At 42.4% G+C, this 26,754-nt stretch overlaps 1 long non-coding RNA gene across 1 annotated transcript in view; it reads right to left on the reverse strand.

Annotated features, from left to right (window-relative positions):
- The window catches only part of LOC308325602, a 276,903-nt gene that overhangs the window by 121,259 nt on the left and 128,890 nt on the right, over nt 1–26,754 (reverse strand). The window lies entirely within an intron of this gene.

Raw genomic sequence — 26,754 nt, forward strand, 5'->3', positions numbered from 1 at the left:
TCATAATATGAAGTGCAACGTAGACTACTTTCAGATCTATAACATAGTCCCATTGCAATGATACGATGTGAATTCTTTATGTCAGGCCTATGAAATAACACAATGGTATTCCCATACACTGAGGCAGCGGGGATGGTCTCATATGCATGGTTTGTAAGACTGAAACAACCTCGTAAAACATGACTTCACCAGCAGCACACCAGGCTCCGCAGTGCGAGCCTGGGTGAGCCGACACTGTAAGACTGTGCCAGGGTAAGGTCCCCTTTCTCTCCTCACACTGAGCCTCTCCAGTCATGGATCACAGCGCTGGAGAAGCGGCTAATAGCTCTCTCTAGCTGGGCCTGTGCTAAATTCTCCCCTCCACTAAAATTATTCCTCTGGGAATCAATGGGCCCATTCTTTTGTGAGCTGCAGTTTGCTCGACGGTCCCAACCTCGATGTGAAACATTAGACAGCAATGGGGAAAACATAAAACATAATACTTGTGTGACCAGCTTGTCATTGGCTCTTCGGTGGCCGTGTTAAGAATGTTGCCCAAGATAGAAGATTCGGTGCAGGAGAGGTTGAGGCTATACACCGTGAAATCCTCGGTGTCTATTTAACCGAGAGTGTATAAAATGGAACCACATGGACCCTTATGGGTCGATTTAAGTACACACTCAGAACAGACTCTGCACACTGAGACTGAGTCACACCAGCACATTCATTCTAAAGGGCCTTTCAAGCGTGAAGTGATTTAACGCACCTATAGTTTTTTGCGCAGAGCAGTCGCGGTGTGACCACGCAAGCGTATTTACGTGAGCGCAGTCTCGTGAATTTGTTGTGCTCGTTTCGTGCACACGCCCGCGGCTCACCAGACCTGGATTCTGTTTAGATATTTTTTTTACGCTTGCGTTGTCTCGCTCTTGAGAAGACCTGTAGCAGACCTCTCGTTAATCCAGGCAACAACGTGTGCGTTCCTCGCTTTCCGTTTGAAAGGCCCTGTTTGGACTTATTAATTGAACCAATGGACACTTGCGATTCTAATCACTGGTAATTCAACTTTTAGATTCACTTATTTTGCCCGAGATCTCAGTTTATCTTCCCTGACAGTATTTAATAGTTGGGATGAAACACATGGGCCTTTAGGGTATAACTTCATAATCAAATGATATTTCAGTTTTTTTGTGCCCTGAGCCAGCACCTTGAAACCCAGGGATCATAGATGAACCACAGGCTTTCTTGTCTGCATCGCCCTTTGATTGAGATCCACAAAAATGTCGAACATCTAAAACAGACTGGAGTGTTCTCGGAAAAACAAACATCTCTGTCTCAACTCTTTTTCTTCTCTTTTTTTAATGCTCATCATGTTTCTGCAAACCCCCCTTTTTTTAAGAAATCTTCCAGTAATTGTTCCTTCAGTCAACCGCAGGGATCGCTACCCTTCGCCCGAGGAGTTTAGCCTAGCCCTTGACCACAACATCTCCGCTGTCTCGCCACAAGAACCTGGTACTGGTTCCTTATTCAGGTTGCCAGGATTTCTAGGCTCTTTGGCTCCCCAAATCAATTATCACAGAGCTGCCCAGACTTTCCCAGCTGACGATGGGAGCCTTCTTCGCATTCAACGTCTCCAAAAACACCAGACCGGCTTGAACACAATTAAGATCATTTGCAAAGTTATAAATCCCTGATAAAACATGACAAAACATCCATAAAGCCCACATTAAATATAAAGAAAATCTGTAATGATGCAACCCACAGAATGAGGCACTTATACTGTCTCAAAGAATGCAAAGCTCGCGCGAAGTGGCACAGTACAAATTAAGAAGCTTTAGCCTCAAGTGTTCATGGCAGACCAGCAGAGTAAAGTACCCAAATCAGCTTAATGAGACTAAGCCTAAATATTTACAAAATTACCACTCCCCTGGCAGTACCATCCTTTCCAGTGTCAATGTGAAGGTAAGCTGAATAATTGTGACTTTTGTCACAGGCATGCTACTGTTGAGGTCGGTGTACTAGCTGCATAAGGACTTGGGGGTCGAATTTGTGTAGTCATGACAGTTGGTTCTGCATCATCATGTCCACCACAGTGTCTCGTCGATATCGAGCTCTGCTCAGCTTCTCTCTTTTATTTGTTGGTTACTATTACGGAGCCTTTGTTCGCACTTCAATGGAAGCTGATATGAGTTGTAAGCGGAGCCTGTTGCTACAAGAGTCCCTCCAAAGGTCAAACACAGTGGTTTGTTTTCCTAGGATTCCTTTGGGATGTCACCTGTAGACAATAAGGAGCAATAGCACTGCTGCCAGGTGGTCAATTAGAGACAAACATGTCTGTATGGGTTTGCCAAAATGGGAAGTGTAAACAAACAATTCATAACAGTGAGTGAAATTAATCCATCAACTTTATTGTCTCCACCAGGCCGAAGGCATGGGGAGAGAGTATGTTTTGCACTCTGTCCGTGTGTGTGCACACACACTCCCTAGATGCCAACGATGAACCTCATGTGTTCAAGACGGATCTGTCCGATATTTCATATTCCATCCTAATTGGGCAACATTGGCTTTCAAAGTTTGCAGGATTGGCCCGTTTTGAAGAAAAAGCCTCAAATCATAAACGCAGCGTGCAATTTACGTGAAATCTTTCACCGACTTTCCTACTAGGATGAGGAATATATCCCACCCTTTTCACATTGGCCCGTTATAGCACCACCAACAGGTGGATTTTTGCAAAACACATTTTTGGAATAAAATGCCTCAAATCATCTAATTGCCATCCAAGGCGTAAGAAGAAATGGCACCCTTTTCACATTTACCTATTATAGCACCGCCGCCACCAGGTCACAACCTGACCTGCCCTGGTGGAGACCTGTGCCCCAAGGGGCACTTTATCTAGTTGGGATTGAAATGGCAGTCAACTGGCCAGATTCATTGCGAGTGATGCGGAAGTGTTGAACCGTGATTTTCCACTCGCATTGTGAAATATTCCTTCAAATTGATCCACAGCAAAACAGTGTGACGTTTTGCAGAAGGCACTGATGTTAGAAACCACAATTTTGGAGAAAAGAGAAAAGGAAATCAGGAATAGGTTCAAAGAGCAAAACGAGAGAATGTCCTGCTCCACAGACCTAAACCTGTGTGAACTGGTCCATTAGATTCTGTGGGTGTGGTTGTTTGTGCACTGCCGAGGTCAAGTGTACACATTGACCCCTCCAAGCTGGCACTGATCCGATGACATCATCAAAATGCAGATCTTATCTCAGCGGTGTGCTGTATGATGCTGTATGCATGGAAACTGGCCAAGGCTACTTTTCTGTTCTTACTTCCCCTTGCACAAGTGCATTTAGATGGGCTATAACTTATATTTGTTAGTCCCTTCAACCAAAAGGGTGACGAGAAGTACATGTGGAATGTTAAGTGTTCTGTGTCAGAAAAACATCAAAGAATGTATTGAACCTTGAGGAACCAGTAAAATTAATGACCCAGGCTGCCCTCAGGATAAAACAAAGATATGGGATAATAGGCCACTATACGAAAAGGTCACAGTTTGAATTCCTGCATTTGTTATGGTCTGGTGGGCCATAATATTTCACCTGACTGAATTTGGGTCGCGGTTGGGTTTAGACTAGTGTCTCTTTGTGAAGGACACTAGAGCCAAAATCTTATAAAACTGTATTGTAGCCTAGCTTTTTTCTTTTGAAAAGCTTGTCGATAATATTCGCAATTCAACAACTAAAGGCTAAAATCATATTATGAAAGGAATTACCGTAGTGAGTCAAAATGTCCTCACCAGAGGGTTATTTTATAATTCCAATAAATTGAAAATAGTTTGTTATAGCCATAGCTGTTAGTTCTCTGGGGAATGATAAAGTGTTGATTGGCAGGAAATGATGTGGTCTTGAAGCAGGTCTTCCACCGTTGCATGTTTTCTAAAATTATAACCAAGGAAGAATGTGCCAAATATCCTGCTTTCCTCCAGGGATGGAGTCTAAAATAATCTGTCCATTACATTGCATTACTGTACTGTAATCTGAAAAATGTGATCTTTATTAATGCATTTTTTGTGACCAATTAAGTATAACCACAAGTCATAATATTATTGCAGATAAATTTCACATTCCTGTTGATGCATGTCCTTCGTTTCTACTTGCAGAGATTAGTTGTCAGGAGGTGTCACTAGCCTTAGCTGTTGAGTAATACTGGAGCTGTGAGGCAACGGGTAAATGTGTATGTGATGTGTTGTACAATAGTATTTACATTGTACAGTACAGTACAGTGCGGTACGGCGCATGTTCAATGATGTGCAATGCCAGAAACTTGATATGAATGCTGTATTGTTGAACTGCACGGCCGTGAGGTGATTCCACTAATCTCTATTCAAACCTAATCTAGAGCTAAATGCAATCTTCGGATCTATCCTGTGCCTTTTTTTCCTCCAATATGACATGAACATGATTTCAGTGACATGATGGGAGATGATTAAGAGGAAGCGTTAATTTAACTTTGAGAATATAAAGATTGACCCTTTTACAATTTATGAAATGAACACTCTGGATTTCATCGTGCACTGGGCACATGCTTGTTGTGTGGTGTCCAAGCGCCACTCAGATCCATGGTGACAATCTCTGCCCAACGGGCAAGAGAGAAAGGGGCCAGGAAAGCTTGCTTCCTATGGGGGAGCCGCAGGGCCCTTTGGCGCCTGCAGGAGAATGATATAAATCCGGCCTGCTTTGAAAATAATTAGCGTGAGGATCAAGGCTAGCAGTGCAGTCTCCCCAGCCTGGCGCTGAAGAGGAGACAGGTGCCACCAGTGGCCTAAGCCTATAAGAAGCCAGCGGGCGGGCGGTGTGGAGCTGCCCCGCTCACAGTACGCACTTGACCCAAGTTCCCAACCTGGGGAAACAGAATGCCAATGTCTTGACCAAAAAAGAAAAAAAAAAGAAAGAAAAACAGAAGCCTGCTGATCAGGCAATTCCTTTTCCTCATTCTGATTGCCCTCCCTCCCTGCATTTCAGGATTGCGTGCTGGGTATGGGATTCGTATATGGGTCTCGGGAAGAGGAGCAGCAAGGGAATTCGGTCAGAGTCGTGGGATGTTTGTGTCCACCGTTATGACGTGGCCACCGATATGACCCCCTGCTATGATGAATGTGATTTTTGAGTGGTGCAGCCACTCCAAGGAACAGCAATGTGTGTCTGTCAGTCTGTCTGTCTGTCTCTATGTTTAGTACCAACAGGTGACAAAGTTTCGCTGTTGAGCTTCACACTGTGCACATGTGCATGATGTGTTAGTGTAACACTAGCACAGAGCACACACAGTGCAGTAGTTTTATTCGGTCAGTAGTAGTACATGATGAAAAAAGCAATGTTGCTGTCCAACACAATAGATTATGAAAGAGCGATGTGGAGGAATTGCCTGTGTAAATGATGACATGACGAAAGCTAAGGTTCAATGTTCAAGGTTAACTTAATTGCTACTCAAACTACACATACACGTGCACAGTAGAATTAAATGACGTGGCATCTGACACATACATTTATTTGAGAATACCATAAAAAATGTATTGTTCCAGAAGAAACAATGTGGTGTCGTTGCAAGCCAAAAACATTGTAGTAGCCTATAAATAGTACAAATGAATGCAGTCAAGGTCCCAGCACTCAAATGGAACCAAATGGACTGTGCGCTTTAACAGCGGGAGAACAAGGGCGAGCGACACTTGAATTGAATTGACTGTCGCCTAATCACCCACTATCGCCGGACGATGTCGCCCAAAAAAGATTAATTATTTTCATCTTTTCGGCCGACGTTACTCTGCCCACTTTTCGACCATCGCCTGCTATCGCCAGTAGTCGCTGGGTTCCATTGACAAATAATGCACTTCCGGAAAGTTTGTCTGGCTGTCGCCCGCTGTTACAACAACGTATGGTCAGAGTTACAGACCCATAAGGGGTCCATTTGGTTCCAAACTATCATTTAGCTGGACCCCACATTGGGAACCACTGCTGTAAGTTGTGGGCTGCAGCCATCAGCAGTGTTGATTTTTGACAGAAAATTTAGATTTTAGTCATCGTCATCATATAGTCTCTTGAATAGTATAGACTAGGGCAGTGTTTCCCAACCTTTTTTGTCCCAGGGAACACTTTTCATAGCCCTAAAATCTCGGGGAACACCTAGGGGGGGGGGGTGTGTATATATATATGTATATATATATATATATACATACATATATATATATATACTAGGGTATGCGTGTGACATCATCATCAAACCCGGAAGGAATATGCAGGAACGCCTACTGAGTGGCAAAAAACTACTTTCTGGCCACGACAGTCCATAAATTAAAACAGAAAAGTTGTATTTGATTGCATTAAACGACGTCAAACGACATTAAACTCACTTTGTCACTCGATTTGCCATTCACTTTATGCATGTGCATACCCTCAATAGAATCAGCGTGGACAGTACCACAAATAGCCGTTACTAGACTATTTAATAGACTATTTCCTTCCACCCTATAGAAATGAGCAAACAAGCTATCCTTTCTAAATACGGTATGTCAGAAATTGTATAGTTTTTGAAACATATACAATTAAAGACATATTTAGAAAGGGACAGATGCAAGAGTGTCAAACTTGGCTTTGACACTTGTCACTTGACACTAGTAAAACACAGTATAGTCATCAACTTATTTCCACTGTGGCCTACAAATATAGCAAGGCACACAAAATCAACAGTTCCCGAATCATTGAACAATATGTGACCAAACTTGGACACAACGTAAATCATTGGATTTATTTTTCTATTTTAGTTTTTTGTCATATGTCATAGTATGTCATATATGAAAGCAGGGAATCGTAGCTTCAAATTGACATATTGGTTGTTCAGTTTGACCCACCCGTTTTGGAGATATGGCTTCTTAGATAGTCTTAGAAAACAGGCTTGAAAGTTTCACTTCTGTGGACTCTAACATTACACCTACGTAGCTACATGTTTAAGCATTTATTTTATATTTACAGCTCTGACATTTATTTCAGACATGCTGTGAAGTGTGCTATTATCTCATTTTGGATTTAAAAAAAAAAGTTTTTCTCCTCTCCTGAACAGTCTTTTGATACTGTCTCTGTATCAAAAAGAGTCACATACAGTACTGTATGCAGGAGTGAAAGGCAATCAAAGCTTCAATGAATTGTACAAGGCAGCTAGGGCTCATTTATTTCTTTGACTGATTGTTTGCAGTGTTACCGACATGACATGTTGCTACTTGCGCAGGTGTCGTTTAATGTTATGCTGTTTGGCAAGGCTATGAGCTGTCGGTCCTAAAATAAACACATGAATAAATCATATAGACATGCCTCGTGGTGAATAGAACAATGTTTGAGGCGTTGTGCACATGGCCATATTAAATTGTCATACAGATTTGTCACTGACATACTGTACAGGCATTACTGTAAATTACAGAGGTTGCAGTCAAGCAAACAACATGGAAAATCAAAAAGCTGTTTGACAGTCGATTCCCCTAGAGATCATGTGTACCTAATTTGGTGAAGTTACATTTGGGCAACAAACAGTGACATGTCACATTTGTGGCTCGGGGCCCCCGAAAATGCTTTGGCCATGTCTCACGCCCACCGCCCCACCGCCAATACAAATTGACCACTACAATAACCTAACCTGACTCTGCCAGCTGGGGGCGCTATTGGGTAACCATGTTCCCCAACAAAGCATCCATCTGGGATCTCTCAGGGAGTTGTGCTAACACCGAACCACTCGTGGTTCGAACCAATCAGCGTGAGCTAAGGGCGGGACATGTGCGAAACCGGATGTGACGCTATATAGACACGTCAATATGATTGGTTGTGTTTGCACGCCCACACGGTGATAGGCAGACGGTCCATCCAATCATCTACCAAGTATCTTGAAAAAAAGGAACAGACCTGTCATCGAATTTGCTCCCGAGATCTCAGATCCCAATAAGCTGTGAAACAAATTTGTGTAGCAAGCTTCTTGGATCTGGCAGCGTCAGGTTAACAATAACCTTAATGATAGAGAAAATACATCATAAATAAATACTGAAACCAGATATAACCATTAAGGAAGGTTTATGCATGCACTATGTGTACTATGTAAACTCTCAATTTCTATTTATTCTAGGGGTCGCGACCCTCAGGATGAGAACCCCTGGTGTAGAGGTCCATCAATATGTGATTCAGGATGCAGGTGTTCAACATGTTTGACACAAAGGCCCCTCCCTGCACAAAGGTGGCTTATAGGTGGAAATATTTGGAGGGGTATTTCTTACAGCGTAAAAGTTTGGCACTGATCGGTCCAGCGGTTTCTGAGATTAGACCCTAACACCCGTGCGTGCACACGTGTCGTGTGTGTGTGTGTGTGTGTGTGTGTGTGTGTGTGTGTGTGTGTGTGTGTGTGTGTGTGTGTGTGTGTGCGTGTGTGTGAGAGTGATGGGGGATTACTGGGAGTTAAGGAGCCTGATGGGCTTGGGGGAAGAAGCTTTTATAGAACCTGCTAAGTTCTGTGCCGTGTGCTGCGGCATCTCTTGCCAGAGGGCAGAAGGGCAAACAGGTCTGTGTTGGAGGCCTCGGTCGGTCAAACAGTGCTATAGTGTTATATGTCCCGGATGGATACACGAGAGTGAAGTCCCGAAGATCTTCTCAGCCATCCTCTCTCTCTGCAGGGACACTCTGCAGTGCAGACTAGAGGCATTGCAGCATCAATACCAGATTAGAGGCTCAGCTGGTCAGTACACACACACACACACACACACACACACACACACACACACACACACACACACACACACACACACACACACACACAGCAAGGCAGGGTTTGTTTTCGTCGACTAAAACTATGACAATTTCTTTTCGTTGACTACCTTTTTCCACTGAGGAAAACTAAATGGAAACTAAATGAAAACTAAGCTACGATGACTATGATTTTGACAACAAATACTAACTAGACTAAAATGTTAGGAGGGGACTAGTGGACAAGAGATCCAGTATAAGTCATTTTTACACTTGGTTGCATGCTGAAAATAGCCGATCTACAAGCTCACAACGCGTCGCAGTGCGTGTAAAATCAGTCATTATGACAGCATCAAGGCCCGCCAAAAATACATTTTAGTCGACTAAATCAACTGTAGATTTAGTCGACTAAAATCTTATGACATTTAGTCGACTGAAACTAGACTAAACACTAAAACATATTCCAGGTGACTAAAATGTGACTAAAACTAAATGAAAGCTATTCAAGAGACTATGACTAAAACTAAAAAACAAAATGTGCTGCCAAAAACAACACTGCAGCAAGGTAGAAGTGTACTCGTCTCGGTTACAGATTAGCCAGATACAGTATAGATGGCATTTCACAATAAACACCAACACCTATATCTCTCCTTGTCTCACGATGCTGCCACATGATCTGAGCATCTAAATCAGTGATTCTCAACTTTGTAAATGTGTTTATTGCATTATTTGATTAATATACAATCGTAGAAGTTCACATTTTGGCCTATACTGTACCTCTTGAACATAGATTTTCTGCCACAATGCATTTTATTCAAAACACACTTTTTGAATACTACTCCTACAGATGTTGTCCAAATCCCACACAAACCGGTTACACATTATCTCTGGGGTTATGCGATCAAGATATCCGAGTCAAATGTTTCAGATCCCGTTCCAATTGGCAATGATTGCCTTCCAAAGTTTCGTGGCCTGACGGAGACCTGTGCTCTGAGGAGCACACTTCTGTAGTTCCTGCTTCATTTTATTCTAATGTTTTAATTATGTTTAATGTACAGTATGTACTTCAAAATCAATTAATCAATTTCATGGACCCCCAGTGTGATATTCAGATTAGGCAATGGATATGATGGTGTTTTATTTTAGCTCTGACTGGGACCCTAATGTAAAATAATTTAACTCTGGGAGTGTATATGTTCACAAGATCTGGAGTTACAGAATATTAAGTGTCCATTTGTTTCCCCAACTATCAATCATTTAGCCAGGGCCCACCTGGGAACCCGCGCAAGGACCCCTGGACGTCCCTGATCCCAATGTTGAGAACCTCTGACCAGTGTTCTAAATGCAACTGGTTCTGGAATTGCTAGAACGTTGGCCAGGACAGCCTCTAACAAAAGTATCCTGTCACAGCCCCAATATGAAGGGTCGCTGGTGTCATGAAAACTGGGCTGCTTCTGCAATTTCTGCATTTTATATTTTTTACTCAAAAATCGTTTCCGCCTAACAAAATCTGGGAGAATGTCCTCAGTCCGTATTTGGACGAGCGAGAACTGTTAGTCTCTCGATATGGCCGATTATGTAATTTTGACTATATGGCAGTGAGCCCGTGACAGTGCAGCCTACTGATCATTCCTGCCAAGTTTCATGGAAATGCATCCACCTGTTCTTGATTTTGATCTTGACCTTGATTGTACTTTTGTCCCTTTTGGAACTAAAGGTTAATCATCTCTGAAATACCAAATTGCAAGAATATCCAGCCATCCAATAGCAGTTATTTTTGTTCAAACACACACGCACACAACGGATTACAATGGCACAGAAAATTGGACTACGACAAAGCTACCTGACGGTAGCGTGAACATATCTTCATTGGCGTCATTCTGGTCACACGGGTCAGATCTGGTCTAAATGTGTCCATTCACTTGTTCAGAACACAAATCCAAACGCAAAAATAGCCAATCAATTAGCTCAAAGGGTGTCATGATGCGATCACATTGTGAGCCATGTTGGAATATTTCTGAGGACTTGCCAAAAATAGAGCCAAAAGAAATGTGGACGCTTCAACATAGTCTAAACCAGGGGTGCCCAGACTTTTAACTTGAGAGCTACTTTCCAAATGACCAGTGCAACAAGATCTACCCACCAAAAAATAGGATCTCATTGCCATCTCATTGCCAGGCCCTAAGACATGCTCTTCAGTTAACAAGTGGTTTGCTAGTTTTGGTTTGTTGCTCAACCTGTCTTCTCATCAAGGAAAGAACATTACATTGGACAGAGGAAGGTGTCACCCCCTACGGACACTATAAAATGTGACACTTCCGTTGTTGACAGCATAGTATAACGCTGAAGGCTATACACCGAAACGCGTACGTTGTGCTGTGCGAATATAATATGCACATACTGTGCGAATATAAAATAATAAAAAGTGCCTTAAATCAAATGACATGTCCGTGAGTGCTGGTATTCTCTCCTCAGATAATTTCTTGTAAAAATAGAGCCATGCCATATGATGCAATGTTGTTTTTGTCGACTAAAACTAAGACGAAAAATGTTCGTCGACTACCTTTTTTCACTGACGAAAACTACATGGAAACTAAATGAAAACTAAGCTACATATGACTAAAACTAAGACTAAAATGTATTGACAATTTCGTCAACAGCTAAAAACTAGACTGAAATGTTAGGAAGGGACTAGTGGACAATAAATCCAGTATACGTCATTTTACACTTGGTTGCATGCTGAAAATAGCCGATCTACAAGCTCACAACTCGTCGCGTATTTTCAGCAACACTGCCATGATGAATGTGGTTAATGAAAGAATAGAAAACTTATATATAACATAAAACAAGTTGTTAAGGAATTTGCAGTGCAGACCAATTTAACCATAATACTTTTTCTGAATTCAACAATAATATATGCCCGGATCACAGCAGCAGTGGTGGGCCCTGCTCTTGTTCCAGCCAGGATTGTGTTAAGTCTTTTATCCCAGGAGCATTGGTCGGAACTGGAGGGGTCAATGTTCAGTTAACAGACATGGAGGAGATCGTAGGGTCAGGGCTACCCACTTAGTTCAGAGGGAGATCTCAGGGGGCTTTACATCACTGGAAATAACTGGCTTGTCTGGAATGTTACAGTAATGTAATACTGCTACTACTACTACTACTACAGCTACAATGAATGGTAATATTAATAGCATAATCTGACAAATTTACAATTTTTCCATTTCTGTACCCATACCCGTGTCTGAAGTTCATTGAAATGTAACGTTTTAACTATTATAAATTGATAGTGCTGAATCAGCCGCTCGGAAGTGAACCAAAGTGACCAGGTCTGAGCCATTTATGGGCACCGTGCTCCATTTGGCAGAGGAGATCATCGTGTCTGCTTAGCCCTTGGAAATTCTCTTTCCCACCGCGCCGTTGGAGTGGGCTAGTAGAGGGAGTGTCGATTGTTTGGGAAGCCGACACGGGACCATCATTTTCCACCCTACGAACGTGTGGTTCCCTGGTAGCAGACGCTCGGAGAGGAGGAAGGAAAAACAGGATGAGGGAGCAGAGAGAGGCGAAGGGGATATTCACTGTGAAACCCATGAGAACAGTCACCTCCTCCCTCTGTCTGCTTCTGGGCTGGAAGCGGGGCTATCCCCTCGCAGTCCTGACTCATGGTGTCCAGTGTTGGGAGAACCAGACAGCCGAGATGTTCCCATGTCACATCTTCTATTGTTGTTGGCACTCGGGGTCAGGGATTCTCTTTCGACCGCGTCGTCGCCGGTGGAGAGGGAGCTTCAGCATGGTCAGGGCGTGATCAGTCTATCAGTCAGTCAAACATGAGATATTAGTTTAATTAAACTACGCTTTTTTCCATTTTTCAACCCAATTTAGTCATTATTACTATCTCCACCGAGAAGTTCCTCTCACCGTTGACCCCCTACTGACTGGTCTTGGGTCAACTACACAAGTGGTTCCCAAAGTGGGGTCCTGGGACCCCTGGGGGTACTTGAAGGAGTTCCAGGGGGTACCTAGCTCAATTAGAGATAGTTCGGATTAGGAACCAAATGGACGCTTATGGGTCTGTAACTCAGAGTGTGTACGAATGGAACCAAATGGACCCTAACGGGCTGTAAAGAAAGTTTGGGAACCACTGAACTACACAGTCCAACTGCGATACACAAGATGTCACCAATCACTTTTCCCCCATAATTGTCCGTAATAGATGCAGAGAAACGCAGTTTCAGTGCTGCTCCCTGTCAGACAGCTATAGGAGTCCAACCCAACTAATGGTTGCTTAATTGTGGCGTGACACACAGATCCCCCTCCCGCAAGGCATCCCACTGCATGGTGAACCTGGATAATTGTATTCACTGAAGCATGGAGTGTTCGTCTTGGCAGATAATTAATATTTATTCTTTTGGACAAAAATACTCACATTTTAGTCATTTCTGTCGTTGATCGTTTTAGTCGACAGAAACTCGAAAGGTCTTTTTGTAGATTTTTTTGTCGATGAAAACTGAAAAGGTTTTACTTTACTTTTGTCATTAATTTGAGTCAAAATACCCTATTGGCCTGGATATTTTTTTTCCAATGGAAATATCCTAAAAAAACAGGGTCGTATTTTAATCGGGGACTAGACTATTTGATATTAAATGTTCTTTTTCCAATGAGTCTTGAAAAATGGGGGTTGTCTTATAATCAGAGTCCTCTTAAATAAAATAATTTAAATCATTTCAATACAGGTATTGGATTTAAGATATGATTGTGAACAGTATTATTAACATAAAACTAAACTCATATTTTCAAGATTCAAATTATGGGATAACACCCATAATTTAATATTATAAATGCACGCCACCACTCATCATTTTCACAAAATATTGCATGAGAGAAAAAACATGTTATCTTTGTAAGCTATGGCCAAAATTACAATGTACCGTTTCATTCAGATACAAACACAACCAAGGGTTTCCTTGTGACGCCACCATCAGAAAAGCTCAAACTAATGCATTTGTTTCACTCAAACATGGCTCACTGACACAGCAACGAACGAGAGAGAGAGAGAGAAAGAAAGAAAGAAAGAAAAAGAGGAATAGGCCTACATAGACAGAGGAGGTGTTGGCACCAAGCCAGTCATGAACCAAAATCAGCCACCCTGTCACAGATCACAAGTTCACAACCTTCAACATCAGCCAAAACACAACTGTACTGATCCACATCAGTCTTCTATTCCAACGGAACATTTCAATCCCAGAGACAGAAACAGCCAATGCTATGTTGGGCCATGGATCCCAACATGACAGCTTGAATCACATATCACAACACAGCATATATGTAGTATACAACAAGAGCAGCAGCAGCAAAACATTGGAAAAAAGGGTTCCTACCTGGAGCCGTCTTCTACTCATGATGGCAAGAGTCAAACCTTGGAACCCATATCCACGTCCATCATCCATATAGCTCGCCAGTACTTTCCTGCCCTGCTGGGAGATCCCGGTGTCAATGGCAGTGACCGACCAGACCCACTCTCCCGGCTTCCATCTTCTCAGCCTCAGCCTTGGCAGCCCCCACACAGAAGATGCTTGTTTGTTAACGTCCATCCTGGTTGATATTTAGTTCTGCACATAGCATACTGGTGTAGCAAAGTGGGACTTCTGTAGAGCAGGCTTCAGGGTTCAGCTTCAGGGTTCAGCATTCACATTCTCACCACATTCATGGTGGGGTGTTGGACTTCCACAGACTGGCCAAAGTGGCCATGCCATTCAGAGTGTTGCCGTCGTGGGTCGTCACCTCGTGCAGCCACGCCCTCATCTCAGGCAGACGTTTGTTAGACACACAACAGGCCGACAGGCATTAGTTCATAACAACACCGTCGCCGTTTACAACTAACCCGTGCTGCAGGTTACAACTAACTAACCCGTGGCGGGTTCAAACTAGGGGGTGGGCTTCAGGCAACCAGTTATGATCCGGAGAGTGTTAATGGCATGGAAGGAATCAACCTTTTTGGCATGTGGGTTTCTACACCAGGCTGGGGCACAGTACCTCCATGGCGATTCGTAGTACCTCCTTGGCTCCTAGGATGCGGAGTAGTTTGGGAAGAAAGAAAGAAAGAAAGAAAGAAAGACAAAATGATAATGTATCTATTCTATATCGTACTGTACTGTTTCATTTTGGACACAAAATGTAGACACAAACACAGCCAAGGGTTTCCGGGTTTCCCTGTGATGTCAACATCAGAAAAGCTCAAATGAATGCATTTGTTTAATTACCGGTAAATGTTTAAATTGAATAAAACATGGCTCAACATAATTATATGAGAGAGAGAGAGAGAGAGAGAGAGAGAGAGAGAGAGAGAGAGAGAGAGAGAGAGAGAGAGAGAGAGAGAGAGAGAGAGAGATAGAGATAGAGATAGAGATAGAGATAGAGAGAGAGAGAGAGAGAGAGAGCCCATAACATATGATAAACATCTATGGTGGATTTCTATGAAATGTCCGTGCAGGTGCAATATTGATGAGTTTATCATTGTTTTAAATACAAGAGAGCGTCACAGTCACGCCCCCTTTCAGAATGAGGAGGGCAGCCAGGAAATAATTCCCTATTCATTTTTCCCATAGAAGTTTCAAAAAGTATTTATTTAAAGAAATTTAAGCCTAGGACAAAGCCAAACAGCTGAGTTTTTTTTGGGCAGAACAAATAATTAGAAAGAAGAAAAAAAGGGCAGGGTACAAACACTTTTTTATTTTTTAGAGTTTTTCTTCTGAAAAGGGACTGCAACGCTTATAGGACACGCACACGCACACACACACACACACACACACTCACCTGGAGAATAAACACGGTTGGAACTTGGAGAGGAAACGTCTTTCACTGTCACATAATGTAGATAGTACCGTAGTTAAGTCGTGTGACTCAGCAGTTTTCCCTGCCTGACATGTATGGGGAGTTGGAACATTAAATTACAGGTTGTTTGTTTATACACTCTTTCTTGTACTTTGAAACATATAGCGGAGTAATGGAGAGAGACCTCCATGTTTGTTTACAGCGGGTGTGCGTGTGTGTGTGTGTGTGTGGGGGGGGGGGGGGGGGTGGGGGGGTTCAGTAAATAAACTGAAACTATTAAACAAACAAAACAACTGAACCTATAATGACCACGCACGGTCGAAAACTGTCTCGTCTTCCCCTGTCGCACCTGAGTGCCGTCACAGCTATGCGTCACAGTGACAGGTATATGAGCGTTTCCAGGACAACCAATTCTCATGACGTCATCGTCAAGAAGGACATCATTTAGTGTAAATAAACAAAACAAAATAAACAAAAAGCATTTTGGCTCCTACTTTACCAATAACCTCACCTCAGTCACCTGCATTACATACATGTTTTGTATTGAGTTGTGCTTGAAATGTAGGCTACTGTAATTCTCCAATCTGTTAATAAATTCTAATTTATTTTCGCTCCTATGCCACCAAAATGTGGAACGCCCTACCAACAGTCATTAAGACATGTGAATCCCTTGACTCCTTCAAATGCGCTCTCAAAGGGCACCTATACTGGCCTGCAATTCGAAACTGGCCCCCGAAAAATCTGATTCCCCCACCCACCCCCTTTTCCCTCACTGTATATGTATGTTTTTTCCCCTTTTTACCTCCTCTATGATGATTTCCTGTTTTTGTACCTCTCTAAATGTTATAATGAATTGAACATGTGGACCCTATTGTAAACAAGTGTAATGCTTTATGCTGTCGTCCACAATTAACAGTTTTGTATTGAGTTGTGCTTGAAATGTACTTTAATTCTCCAGTCTGTTAATACATCTTTCAATCAATCAATTATTCATTAAATCAATCAATCAATCAGTCTGCCTTTAGTTCAGGGCAGAGCCATAGAGTAAGACATTGAGGGGGCAGATAGGCTTTGCCTTCCAAAGTTCTGCAGATTTGTCAGTTTTGTACAAAATGCCTCAAATCATGAACACAGTGTACGATTGCTGTGAAATTATGCACACACATTACCACTAGAGGAAGAAATGGCACTTTAAAAAGTGGGCTCATGGTGGCGCTATAAGCAGGCCAATTCATGTTCTTACCTATATTGCATGATCTGTGCACTCCCTAGAGGCCAAGACAAAACCTTTGCCCTGCATTTTCCACATCTGCCTGTTGTAGCGCCACCATGAGGCCAATTTCTGCAGAACTTACTGCAAGTCATTCTGGAATAATTATCCTGGTGGAGACCTGTGCCCAGAGGGGCACTTTTTCTAGTTTTCTTTCTTTCCTTCTTTTTTAGATATTGCCCTTTTGGATGTTGCCCCCAGATGTTAAGTAAGAACGCTTCACTTCTATATAGCCAGCGAAAGATGCTTTGGAGAGCTTCTTGGGGATGCCCTTACTGAAATTCAACTTCCCGCATCTTCTATAAGGTGAGAACAAAGAGTGAAGATAAGTTTAATGGTTCAACTTCAAATAACGTGCGCGTGTAACAGGATCCACCGGGGTGGCTGCTTTTATGTGACGGGGCTGACATCAGTCACAGGGATGTGAAAGGTATTTCAATCGGCCATGCCAACGTCATCATTCTGTTGATGTAGTTAGGGGTGACTTTCAATTGGATCCAGCCCTACACGAGCTGGCTGCAGATATTCTGGTCTACTGTATGTCTGAGTTATGGTGTCAGAGCCTAGACCTTGACGCAACTAAGAAGCTGTGTGCAGGAACAATTGGACTGATGACGCGTGCGTCGAGCTCCTCGTTGCTTTACCTCATACCCTAGTATTTACTATTTAGTCAGTGACTCCATACAAATTAACGGCGAGGTCAACGAAAGAAAAGAAACTCACTCTCAGTTGCTATGTCAGTGTCATGTGAGAATATGACTGCCGCGGGCAGTAGTGCCAACTTGCCAAGTAATAGCCTGTTGCCAAATTCTCTCAATGACAAAATAGCAGCACCTGGCAAATCATAGTTCCTTGCGTGTGCCTAACACACTTTTCTCTCATTAGCTATTGATGAATGCAAACACATTGTGTTTATTTAAATAGTGAGTTGGGTGATTTATTATTTCCTATCAAATAGGAAATGTGGACACTTATTAAACACTTCATACGCACAGCATGTATTTGTACAACAAGGAAAGCAGCAGGAAGCAGTGAGAAGGGGCACATGGAGAAGAATGGGGGCCCGTTCTGACCGTTCACAAGGAAGTAAAGTTAAACGGGGGAGAACGCCCTGCATTTCACGAATGCTTCACAATGGGTCATGGTACGGCCTGAAGAGGTGAACTTTCAAGTTAAGCTGATGGGACATGGCTTTCCCTCTCGCATGTGGCCAAGCCTTGGCAAGATCCCCTCAAACCAGCAGAGGATATCCAGCCAATGAATAAGGATGACTGAGGGGGAAAGATTTGCCGGCTTCTTTTTGCCCATAATGTCTGTGAAACCCCACGGCACTAGACACAGTCCAGTGAGTTTCACATGCAAAGAGATCTAAACATCATTACAACTGATTAGTGCTGAGGACAAAGTTTAAGCACGCATAAAAAATAGAATAAAATAAAAATGCTTGTGTGAAATGTATACCTCGTGTAGTTTTGCCAACGAAATCGGTTCGTGGCCACAATTTTGTCAGGGACAAATCATATGACCGAGCTACTTCCTTTCAAAATAGTGTTTAAAGAACCACAGACATAAGAAAATCAGCTCTTAGATTTAAATGAAAGGGCAATGACATTTACAGTGTATACTAAAAAGGACTCGTGATCAATTTTCATTCTGAAGTAATTTTATATCAGTGCAACCACAAAAAGTCTAATTTCTCGGTTTAAACGTGCAAGATGCTTAGCACAGAGATTGGAAATTGTATGTTTTGGAAGTGAGCCAATTGGGTTCCATATTGTGGGATATCTGCAGTAGCAGTGGCTTCAATGGTTTCCTTTAGTGGATAAAGGATGCGAAAAAGGGGGGATGGGCCACTGAGTTTGTGTATCCACTGACATCAGCCAATGGCCGAGACTGTCAAATAGACACCAGAACATGCACTTTAGTGAACTGCACACTCCCTTTTCCCCACATCCCATCCCAGAGCCCTTTATGTTGTCCACACAATGGAAACCCAAACACACAAGAAAGATTTCTTTTCCATGCAAATGTGAAATCCATACAGGAAAAAGAAAAATATACAGTTAAAAGATTCTCCATTCTCCCAAAGAAAACAACACTCTAAAGTGCTTGAGCTGCCAACCCAGCAACCTCCTGCCTTTCAATTAGGCTGCCAGCACTATATCAAGTTGACAAATATGGAAGGATATGTGACCTCTTGATTTGAGCTGAACCCAAATTTACCTCTAAATCATAGTCACATTGTGCTAGCACAGACAGAATGGCAATGCATCTGGCCTAATAAAAATAGTTACAGTATGATTCTCAAACCAGGTCCAGTAGTTTCACATAATTCCTGCAGCGTATATTGCATGAAGGATAGAATGTTAGATTTTTCTTACTCACAGTAAAATATTTTTTTTGCAGATTTTCAACTCACAACAACAATAAATATAAATTGTATTATAAAAGGGATGCCTTTAACTGCATTTCAGTTCATTGTTGATGCATGGTTATCATGTAGTCTATAGCAGTGGTTTTCAAACATGCAGGCAAGTCAGAATCTCAAGGTACACCTCATGCAAAAAATAGCAGATCTACAATCTCATGACATTTTGCGCTGTGACCCGTTGAAAATATCTTAAACACCTGGGTGCTGAATTTAAAGTGGTACATAAAATATGTTTTGAGAATAGAATTTACACCTGTATTGGGAAATGAGTTGACATTAAATAGAAAACTTTTGTTTTATAGTTGTATACTGCAATAATAATGTGTGGTTTTCCCAAAATCTCTAGGCACACAAGGCTTGTGAACCACTAGGTCCACAGTGAATCAACACTATTTACAATAAAATCCATAATGACAGTTAAAATTACTCCTTCTATTTGTTTTGGCCTCTCTCTGAGTTTCTACAATTCCCATGATGCATTTTGCGGGCAGCATCCCTGGCCATACAATCTATGGTCTATTTATTACATCAACCTGTTTCTTCTAATCCAGATTGCTATTTTGCCGTAGCAAAATGTCACAGCCACCAGAGGTAGCGGCTAAAAAACAGGCAATAAAGGGTTGCAGTTTTAACTAGAGTTTGGGGCCCGATGCCAATCCTGCTTTTGGAGAATCCTTGAAACACCAATTACTGATGCTGTTTGGCCAATATTTTGTGATAAAGTTCAAAATCTTCACTTGCAAACAAATACATACATACATACATACAAATTATCCGTAGTCGGGTCGCGGGGGCAACAGCTCCACCAGAGAGCCCCAGACATTCCTCTCCAGAGCAACATTAGTAACTTCCTCCTGGGGGATCCCGAGGCGTCCCAAGGCCAGTGAGTCGATGTAATCCCTCCGTCTGCGCCTTGGTCTGACCCGGGGTCTCCTCCTAGTGGGATGTGCGTCGAGGACCTCCCTAGGGAGACGCCCGAGAGGCATCCTAACCAGATGCCCGGACCAGCTGGCTCCTTTCCAGGCGAAGAATCTCAGAGTCTCCCCCGTGTGACTGAACTTCTCACCCTATCTCTAAGGGAGATGATGCCAGCCACCCATCGGAGAAAACTAATTTCGGCCGCTTGTATTCGTGACCTCATTCTTTCGGTCAGGACACATTGACTACATAATATTTCTGACAACAAGTCTAGTAATTACTATAAAGGTTGATCGGAAGTACTTGGAAATGCATCTGGTTGTAGACAGTCTTCACATTCATAGATTTACTCATGTGGCATCAGGGACCTGCACACATAGACATCAAAGGGGGCTTCAGCCCCTGCCCTTTTAGCCGTCTGTAAAACAACTTCCCTCTCCAGACCATGAATGCAGCATTTACTATAGTGAAAGAAATTCAAATGCCACACTCCTTTCCATGCCATGCTGGAAGGCAGCATTCAGGAGAATTGCTTTTTCTCCGAAGTCTCCTGAACTTGAACACAGCATTTTGCATTGGACAAATTTGTTTAGAAATCCATGTCGTTTTGATTTTTGTTATTTATATTGTTTTTGTCATCTGTGTTTATGTTTAATTATTTTTTTGTGTCCTATTGTTTACACTTGGTCAAATATGCATGGTTGTTTGATTGGACTGGACTTTGCTTTTTTTTTTTTGTGTGTGTCTATACTCTATTATTATTATTATTTTATATTGTCTTAAAAGGAAAAAAAAATGTAGACGATAACTGTGGGGGGAGGGATGGGGTGAGGGAGAAAATGGAGGAAAAAAATGGTATGTTCAAACTGTTTTAACTTGTTGACACTTTCTACCAATAATCATAAAAGAGTGGTGGGTTGCGCCCAGAAATAGCTGATCTACAAGCTCTCAAAACGTAGCAGAATGACGTGTTGTGAGCTTGTAGATCGCTATTTTTGTTTGGGATTTCAGCCCCTGCACGTCATGTGGCATTTCAGACGGTTGCTAAAGAAATGTCAACCCTACAACATGCATGAAGATAATCTTGATAATGTCCCTCGAAGAAATATCAAGATGTGGGTAAAATACTACTTTTTGCTGCTTTCCTTGTTTTTGAATGTTATCTGGATTACACAGCTATTAGCCTACATTGGGCCGCTGCTCTGAAAATGGGGAAGGTAGACAATTTCCAATTATATTCAATCACAGGGTTGGGCAGTGTTTGGACTAGCTACTCTTGTATCAGTGTTTAGATCATTGTTTTATACTTGTGTGGCATTCAATCATTGTCTCTCTTCTACGGTATGTCTTTAATCCAGACGCTTCATTCAACAGTCAGCGAAATGTAATTTAATTATTGTATACATTATTTTCATGATGTTGAGGTACTTTGTCTAAGTAGCCGCTTCTGTAGCGTGTGGTCTTGGCATTATTATTTTTCTGCTTGATGTTTTTCCTTTTGCCATTTTCGGTAAACATTTGGGGACAGATAGCATCTGTAGTCGTGTCCCTGTGGGCAAGGGACAGGCTGTGGGAAAGTATATAAAAGTGCCACTGAAATGATGATCCCTTCATCAGATGGGACTGTAATTATTGTCGTCTGAGCACCCACTCCCAGTCCTCTTGGAGACACTGTCGTCGTCTGATACATCATCATCTGATGTGTACAGTATGCTCTAGTTTGTCCATCCTTGGTCACGTTTGTGTGTAGTCTTTTGTCATTTAGACAGATATGTTTGTTGTTTATTTGTCCACGGATTCTAGGTTTGATGTCTGTTATGCTAGTTACACTGTACAGTATAGCACATACTTTCTCTTAGCACTATTGTTCACTCTGTTGAGTTCATGGTGCATGTACAGTACAGTACATGTACTAATGATAAGAGCTAATTGTAAAAACTAGAGTGGTGCCCGTTGGGCACTGGGCTACTTGGAACGATGCAAGTTGGAAATGCATGCCTCACCCATGTAATTCACATGTATACCTTTTGTTTTTCTTTTCCTGATCTTCTGATGTATTGTGATTTTCTATATGATATTATATTACTCGACGACACTGAAAATGAGTTTAATTACTCGAGAATAAATAAAACTTGAATTAATTATCATGTCTGCGTCCCTTTCACATTTTCGGCTATGCCCCAGATATCACCATGGTAACGAACGTTGACTGGCGCAACTGGCCGGCCTTCCTAGGCGACCCAGGTCTGCCCCCCCATTGTCACCATAGGAGGGGGGGGGGGGGGGGGGGGGGGGGGGGCGTGATGACCGGACCGGTTTCTTCCTAGAAGGGTCGGTAGAGAACACTGGACAAACCCTTGGTTGAGTGTGCTTATCCGCCATGCCATGCGCCGGTGAGCAACCACCATTGGTCGCTCGGGTGCATTGGACGGGACGGACGTGACTTCATGAAACCCTGTACACTCAAGACACACGCCAAAACTGACTATCATCACCTGGATCTCCATACTGTATGTGGAGATCACGACATCATCAAACCCTGGATTTGGGCCCTGTCCGGAGCCCGGCAGAGGCTTTAGTGCTGGTTCTGGACAACCGGCGATCCGACGGACTTGACACCGAGCACTGCACTCCCGGTGGTGGTGAAGTCGGTGGGGCCCACGGTTCTCGAGTTACGTAGACGTACACACGTACACACGCAGACACGTGGTGCATTTATAATAGGATGTACATTGTTTTAAAATCACAGCTAGGGTAAATACTAAATATTTTATTTAAAAGCTGTCTAATTATATGATAATGTTGTTCCTTATTCTAAGGGAATAATTATTCTTTTTTTTTTTTAAATATATGTTTATTGGTAGCAGGTTTCAACAATTTAAAACAGTTTGAACATACCATTTTCTCCATTTTCTCCCTCACCCCATCCCTCCCCCCACAGTTATGGAATTACACATTCTAAGGGAATTACATATTCCATGCAGCAACATTATAATAACGAAGCTCCATTAGCATTAATGCTTTTCTTTTTTCCCCCTTTTGGTTGGTACTGCTCAAACCCTAGCCACACTTTTCCGTGAGAATGCATCGTGGATGTAAGAGGCAAAAGGAAATAGCACAGACCTCCAAGGACAGATATAGATGTCATCGGCTTTAAAGGCACTACATTTTCTGGGCCTGCATGACCCTATAGGTTAGCAGCAGCGTATGCATTTAGGTGTCCCCACTGTAAACCCGATTGGCAACGCCATGAAAATTAAGAGGACCTGTATTGGCAGGGGCATCTTTGGACAAATTGTAAACTGGCCTGAATTTGCCTCACCATACCTAACATGTAACACTTGCGAATGAGTCACTAAACCACAATTTGGGGCTGCCAAAGACATTTACGTGCTCGGCCGCCATGCCAAAGAAAACTCATAGATCAGAGCACAAGAGAGGCCTGTGCATCAGTATGGGAACCCCGCAGTTATTCCATTATGAAAAAATGTAAAAAGAAAAAGAAATAAACCTTATTAGGCATAATTAATAAAATGTGTGTGCTAGTTTAATATTGCCTGTGGGAAAAAAGGGTTCCTCCCGTATCTGTTAAGAAAATGAGTGAGGGGGAAAAAAGCATGCGTACTTTCAATCAAGTATGCATGAAGTCAGAATAAGATAAGTCTAGATCGTCATTACTCATTCCAAGCTGCATTAAAGATGATAATAAAACATAAGTGAATTAGCTAGCTGCACTCACAATAAACAAACAGAACACTTAAACGACTGCTTTACAGATTTAGTGATTAATCATACATACTGATATGACCCATTCATCTGATTAACGAGACAAATTGGTATAATAAATGACAATTATGAGCTGACAAACGCAGAGCTGACTCTTGACAGACAGTATATATAATATTAACAATATCTGCCGCCCTAGATAGGCCTTTAAAAAAAAATCTTGCCCTTCTAAAGCCACAAGCCACATCTTGTTTTCATTCTGCAGATATTTATATAATATACATCTCTTGGAATATACACTGGATGTGAAATGGACCAAAGTAATACAGGAGAGAAAAATGAGCCAAATTCTCGACCAACAAACGGGAGAGATTTAAGAATGTGGCCTCAGACTTGGCACAAATATGGAAGACAGTCACGAACTGAGTGTGGGCAATAAACAACAAGTCACGCAAATGTACACTTCACATGCAACACAGTTGGTGATTCACTTAACCATTTTGGTTGAAGTGTTATTCCCTGTAGCACTCGGTTACACATGGCATCTTTTTCCCCCCTTTTTTTTCAGAGGACGGCGGCCATTGAGTGCTGGTTATTGATGTAACATGCGCAAAATTACACTATTCAAGGACGATCCAAATAAACTGATCTCAATGCCAACTACATTTGTACTTGGGACAATGGAAAATGTTTGGCCTCTCCTCCCTTCTGAGCAGTAAGAGAGCTGTTCCCTTCTTGCGTCAGCTCTCCTCATTAAAACAATACACGGCAGACTTTACGCGAGGGGCAGGGCATTAATGACCACACAAATTAATAGTGAATCATGGTCTCTGGTCGTGTGTCAAATGGGCGATGTAGACTTCCCACGCAGGCTTGCTGGACGCCCACTGCTGCTGTCAATGCTCGAACATCGTTAACACTTGGGCAGAGTTGTTTCCTCTTAATGGGAGCCTATAATTAAGCAGCTACTAAATACTTCCTTTTTGCCAACCAGCCAGGAAAGGCCTTGACAGAGATAACAGTAACACGCAGCGGGGGAAAACAAGTAATAAAGAGGTTTGCTTAGGAGTCGCAGGGAGCGAGGTGCGAGCCATCATACCCTGAGATGAATAAGCGAGGGGCAAGTCTCATGTTGACCCTTTGGTTGGATCAGTTGGCCTATAAACAATGATCTAGTCTAGTGAGCCAATCACATAGCAATCATCCCTCAGGCTATGGGATGCTGGTTTGGTCTAATAACAAGTTAGACAAATGCATAACAGTTGTCTATTAGTGTGTGTGTGTGTGTGTGTGTGTGTGTGTGTGTGTGTGTGTGTGTGTGTGTGTGTGTGTGTGTGCGCGTGCATGCATGCGTACGTACGTGCGAGACAGAGAGATAGAGAGAGAGACAGAGACAGACAGAGCAAGTACTTCTTGCAGGCTCTTCACAAACATACTTATTTTCTTGTCACTTCTGGTGAAAGATTGTCACAATTGATATGACAGTATATATTTGTAGCCTAATCGTGGATGTAGCTACTGTAGCAAGTTCTGTGAATGAACCTGTGCAGCCCCAGTCCACAGCCTCTGCTGTGCTCAGCAGTTAATCAACTAGAGAGGACTCTATCGTGTGCTATACACAAGGCTATGGTCAATTACATCTCTCTGTTCCCATCTGCCAGAGCCATAGAGTACATTGAGTATAGACAGAATTGCGACATTGAGGGGGCAGAAAACAGCCCGGTCACGTGGTTCATGTACTTCATGTACTCGCGAGAGCCCATAGGCTCCAATGCATGCCGTAAACTTCCGACGTCTATGCAGAAGGCTACCATGGTTTCATCTGCGGGTTTGAGTAAATGGTGCGCTGTGACTGGCCAGTCGCTGTGATTGACAGCCTACACCTAAACCTAACCCTAACCTTAACCTCAGTAAAACTATACCTAAACCTAACCCTAACCCTAACCCTAACCCTAACCTTAACCTCAGTAAAACTATACCTAAACCTAACCTCAGTAAACTATACCTAAACCTAACCTCAGTAAAACTAACGCAGTGGCTGGGGGGCGTTTCCACTTTCCAAGAACCCAAATCCGCAGATGAAACCCTTTTAGCATGTAGAAGAGCCGCCATTGGACTTGCCCTATGAAGTGAACGGAGTTGTCGTAACACTGTCTTACTCTATGGCTCAGGCTCTGCCATCTGCCTGGAAGATCTATTACACTGGCATGACCAAACTTCCATGGGATAACACAAAAACCATCACTGACTGGACTCGCGTGTCACTGCTTCCTACATGCATGTCCATCGTGTCAAATTAAAAGCCCTCCAGCATTTCATAAACGGTCCAGCCACAGAGTATGCTAGGTTTTGACCCAGTCTTGTTCTTGAAGTAAAGCACCTGCAGCGTACTGTAATGGGAAAGTATGAGACGTGTTACTGTGAGACACGAGGAAAAAAAATTGAAGAAGAGAAACTGCTGTTCTTTGTCACGGCATACAGTATCAGATCAACCTTTTAATATATTCTTTTATAAACATTTGTACATTTGCCAGGTTTTGTATCCAACAGGGATTTTTATAGAATTTTGTGATGGCAAACATGGTGTAATCATATTCTCTAGATAAATAGTGTCATTTCACAAGCGTTTACAATCAACTTCAAAGTACTTTATATTCCTTTCGGAACTTCTTTTGTGCAGTGTTTAAAAGACAACATATACATTCACGAATCACGTTACATATACAGTATATCCAGTCCGGGCAGGCTCTACGTACCAGACCTACTGTATATAGGCATTCAGCAGTCTGACGTGAAAGCTTGTTTCTTTGTTGACTTGCTAAATCTAAAATCTATGCACA

This window comes from Protomyctophum bolini, assembly GCF_963924005.1.
Source record: "Protomyctophum bolini genome assembly, chromosome: 12".
NCBI lineage: Eukaryota > Metazoa > Chordata > Actinopteri > Myctophiformes > Myctophidae > Protomyctophum > Protomyctophum bolini.